Genomic DNA, 5,000 nt, shown 5'->3' with positions numbered 1-5,000 from the left:
GGCCTTAGCTTAAGGAGACGGCCGTTGCCTCCGATCCTCCGGGCTAGAGCCGGGTGAGGTCGTCTCGAACCACGTGCCTGAAGGCCGCCTCGCGCCGGATTCGGCCCCGCTCATTCGTCGGAGTGACCGCCCGACGCGGGCATCGCTAGATTAGCCGTGGCCCCGATCCTTCCCCATCGACAGCCTTTCGCCCCCTTCGCTCCGGCCTCTGAGGCGGCCGGTACCCCTTTCTTGGATGAGACAGAACCCTTGACGGGCCGTTCGCAGATTTTTGCCCGGGCATTGTTTACCGAGGCGGCCGGTACCTCCGTCTGCCTTGGATGGACCGCATCCGCAGATTTTCGTCCGGCCTTAGCTTAAGGAGACGGCCGTTGCCTCCGATCCTCCGGGCTAGAGCCGGGTGAGGTCGTCTCGAACCACGTGCCTGAAGGCCGCCTCGCGCCGGATTCGGCCCCGCTCATTCGTCGGAGTGACCGCCCGACGCGGGCATCGCTAGATTAGCCGTGGCCCCGATCCTTCCCCATCGACAGCCTTTCGCCCCCTTCGCTCCGGCCTCTGAGGCGGCCGGTACCCCTTTCTTGGATGAGACAGAACCCTTGACGGGCCGTTCGCAGATTTTTGCCCGGCCTGTGTTTAAGGAGGCGGCCGGTACCTCCCTCCTTGGATGACCAACAACCCTTGACGGGCCATTCGCAGATTTTTGCCCGGCCTGTGTTTAAGGAGGCGGCCGGTACCTCCCTCCTTGGATGACCAACAACCCTTGACGGGCCATTCGCAGATTTTTGCCCGGCCTGTGTTTAAGGAGGCGGCCGGTACCTCCCTCCTTGGATGACCTTCTACCCTTGACGGGCCATTCGCAGATTTTTGCCCGGCCTGTGTTTAAGGAGGCGGCCGGTACCTCCCACCTTGGATGACCCACTACCCTTGACGGGCCCATTCGCAGATTTTTGCCCGGCCTGTGTTTAAGGAGGCGGCCGGTACCTCCCACCTTGGATGACCCACTACCCTTGACGGGCCCATTCGCAGATTTTTGCCCGGCCTGTGTTTAGGGAGGCGACCGGTCCTCCGTAGCTTGATCGGATTTCCCTTCCGGCCTGTGTTTAAGGAGGCGGCCGGTCCTCCGTAGCTTGACCGGATTTCCCTTCCAGCCTGTGTTTAAGGAGGCGGCTGGTCCTCCCCGGTCGGTTGCCAAGCGACCGGGACCCGCAAGTGGGCAGGAACCGTCCACCCAACGCCGGCGAGCCGGGGCCGGTGGGGGCCCTACCAAGGCGGGTCTAACTTCAGGCGGTGCAAACGGGGGAGGGGGGTAAGGACGGCTGCCGGGAGCAGACAGCCGTCCCCGGGAGGGGGTAGTAGCTTCGCGGCGGCCGCCGGGAGCAGACGGCCGTCCGCGCATTCTGCCAATGCCTGTAGGACTTTGAATATTTCACAGCCGTGCCGTGGCACTTAGAAAATTTTTCAGAGACGTGGCACTTAGAAAGTTTTTCAGAGATGTGGCACTTTGAAAGTTTTTGAGAGATGTGGCACTTAGAAATTTTTTGAGAGATGTGGCACTTAGAAATTTTTTGAGAGATGTGGCACTTAGAAATTTTTTGAGAGATGTGGCACTTTGAAAATTTTTGAGAAATGTGGCACTTAGAAAATTTTCTCTCTCTCTCTGGAAGTGCCGTGCCTTCTTCAGTTCTGCTATCCGAGCAGGGGACGCTTGCTGGCGGCCGTTACCAGCGCTCGGACCAGGCCCAATTGATTTGCATGGAAAACAATTGCGTCCCCCATGCTCGTTCTGACTATATTTTGCGAAAGGGGGGTAAAGTGATGAGTACACTAAGTGGGGGGACCAACCCATGTACTCTAGAAAAAGTACATGGGTTGACAAAAGACCAGTTGGTAATGCACCCCTGGTACCCAAACCCCTGGTACCTTTAGGCACTTAGAAAAAATTTCGCCCAAATTTGGAGGTCGCTCCAGGGGAAGAGGCCGAATTTTCGCCTATTACGGCCGACCGCGGGAACCAGCCGAGGCGGACGCTTTTCGGCGCAAGAGCCGTTGGCACTTAGAAAATATTCGCTAAACTTCAAAGGACCTCCAGGGGAAGAGGCCGAATTGTCACTTTTTCTGGCCGACATCGGGAACCAGCCGAGTCGGACTCTTTACGGCGGAGCAGCCGTTGGCACTTAGAAAATATTCGCCAAACTCGGCCGGACTTCCAGGGGAAGAGGCCGAATTGTCACTTGTTCTGCCCGACATCGGGAACCAGCCGAGTCGGACACTTTAAGGCGGAGCAGCCGTTGGCACTTAGAAAATATTCGCCAAACTTGAACGGACCTCCAGGGGAAGAGGCCGAATTTTCACCTGTTCTGGCCGACATCGGGAACCAGCCGAGTCGGACGCTTTACGGCGGAGCAGCCGTTGGCACTTAGAAAATATTCGTTAAACTTGAAAGGACCTCCAGGGGAAGAGGCCGAATTGTCACTTGTTCTGGCCGACATCGGGAACCAGCCGAGTCGGACGCTTTAAGGCGGAGCAGCCGTTGGCACTCAGAAAATATTCGTTAAACTTGAAAAGACCTCCAGGGGAAGAGGCCGAATTGTCACTTCTTCTGGCCGACATCGGGAACCAGCCGAGTCGGGCCCTTTAAGGCTGAGCAGCCGTTGGCACTTAGGAAATATTTGCCTTAACTCGGCCGGACTTCCAGGGGAAGAGGCCGGATTTTCACTTGTTCTGGCCGACATCGGGAACCAGCCGAGTCGGACGCTTTAAGGCGGAGCAGCCGTTGGCACTTAGAAAATATTCCCCAAACTTGAACGGACCTCCAGGGGAAGAGGCCGAATTTTCACTTGTTCTGGCCGACATCGGGAACCAGCCGAGTCGGACGCTTTACGGCGGAGCAGCCGTTGGCACTTAGAAAATATTCGTTAAACTTCAACTGACCTCCAGGGGAAGAGGCCGAATTTTCACTTGTTCTGGCCGACATCGGGAACCAGCCGAGTCGGACGCTTTACGGCGGAGCAGCCGTTGGCACTTAGAAAATATTCGTTAAACTTCAACTGACCTCCAGGGGAAGAGGCCGAATTTTCACTTGTTCTGGCCGACATCGGGAACCAGCCGAGTCGGACGCTTTACGGCGGAGCAGCCGTTGGCACTTAGAAAATATTCGTTAAACTTGAACGGACCTCCAGGGGAAGAGGCCGAATTTTCACTTGTTCTGGCCGACATCGGGAACCAGCCGAGTCGGACGCTTTACGGCGGAGCAGCCGTTGGCACTTAGAAAATATTCGTTAAACTTCAACTGACCTCCAGGGGAAGAGGCCGAATTTTCACTTGTTCTGGCCGACATCGGGAACCAGCCGAGTCGGACCCTTTACGGCGGAACAGCCGTTGGCACTTAGGAAATATTTGCCTTAACTTGGCCGCACTTCCAGGGGAAGAGGCCGAATTTTCACTTGTTCTGGCCGACATCGGGAACCAGCCGAGTCGGACGCTTTACGGCGGAGCAGCCGTTGGCACTTAGAAAATATTCGTTAAACTTCAACTGACCTCCAGGGGAAGAGGCCGAATTTCCACTTATTCTGGCCGACATCGGGAACCAGCCGAGTCGGACGCTTTACGGCGGAGCAGCCGTTGGCACTTAGGAAATATTCGCCAAACTTGGCCGCACTTCCAGGGGAAGAGGCCGAATTTCCACTTGTTCTGGCCGACATCGGGAACCAGCCGAGACGGACGCTTTACGGCGGAGCAGCCGTTGGCACTTAGAAAATATTCGTTAATCTTGAACGGACCTCCAGGGGAAGAGGCCGAATATTCACTTGTTCTGGCCGACATCGGGAACCAGCCGAGTCGGACGCTTTTCGGCGCAAGAGCCGTTGGCACTTAGGAAATATTCGCCGAACTCGGCCGGACTTCCAGGGGAAGAGGCCGAATTTTCACTTGTTCTGGCCGAAATCGGGAACCAGCCGAGTCGGACTCTTTACGGCGGAGCAGCCGTTGGCACTTAGGAAATATTTGCCAAAATGTTCCGGACCTCCAGGGGAAGAGGCCGAATATTCACTTGTTCTGGCCGACATCGGGAACCAGCCGAGTCGGACACTTTACGGCGGAGCAGCCGTTGGCACTTAGGAAATATTCGTTAAACTTCAACTGACCTCCAGGGGAAGAGGCCGAATTTTCACTTGTTCTGGCCGACATCGGGAACCAGCCGAGTCGGTCTCTTTACGGCGGAGCAGCCGTTGGCACTTAGGAAATATTCGCCGAACTTGGCCGGACTTCCAGGGGAAGAGGCCGGATTTTCACTTGTTCTGGCCGACATCGGGAACCAGCCGAGTCGGACACTTTACGGCGGAGCAGCCGTTGGCACTTAGGAAATATTTGCCAAAATGTTCCGGACCTCCAGGGGAAGAGGCCGAATATTCACTTGTTCTGGCCGACATCGGGAACCAGCCGAGTCGGACACTTTAAGGCTGAGCAGCCGTTGGCACTTAGGAAATATTCGCCTTAACTCGGCCGGACTTCCAGGGGAAGAGGCCGGATTTTCACTTGTTCTGGCCGACATCGGGAACCAGCCGAGTCGGACCCTTTAAGGCTGAGCAGCCGTTGGCACTTAGGAAATATTTGCCTTAACTCGGCCGGACTTCCAGGGGAAGAGGCCGATTTTTCACTTGTTCTGGCCGACCGGGGGAACCAGCCGAGTCGGACACTTTACGGCGGAGCAGCCGTTGGCACTTAGGAAATATTCGCCAAAATGTTCCGGACCTCCAGGGGAAGAGGCCGAATTTTCACTTGTTCTGGCCGACCGGGGGAACCAGCCGAGGCGGACACTTTACGGCGGAGCAGCCGTTGGCACTTTGAAAATATTCGCCAAAATGTTCCGGACCTCCAGGGGAAGAGGCCGAATTTTCACTTGTTCTGGCCGACCGGGGGAACCAGCCGAGGCGGACACTTTACGGCGGAGCAGCCGTTGGCACTTTGAAAATATTCGCCAAAATGTTCCGGACCTCCAGGGG

This window comes from Syngnathus scovelli, unplaced genomic scaffold, assembly GCF_024217435.2.
Source record: "Syngnathus scovelli strain Florida unplaced genomic scaffold, RoL_Ssco_1.2 HiC_scaffold_64, whole genome shotgun sequence".
NCBI lineage: Eukaryota > Metazoa > Chordata > Actinopteri > Syngnathiformes > Syngnathidae > Syngnathus > Syngnathus scovelli.
The sequence above is the reverse complement of the archived record's forward strand: the minus strand, read 5'-3'. Positions refer to the sequence as shown.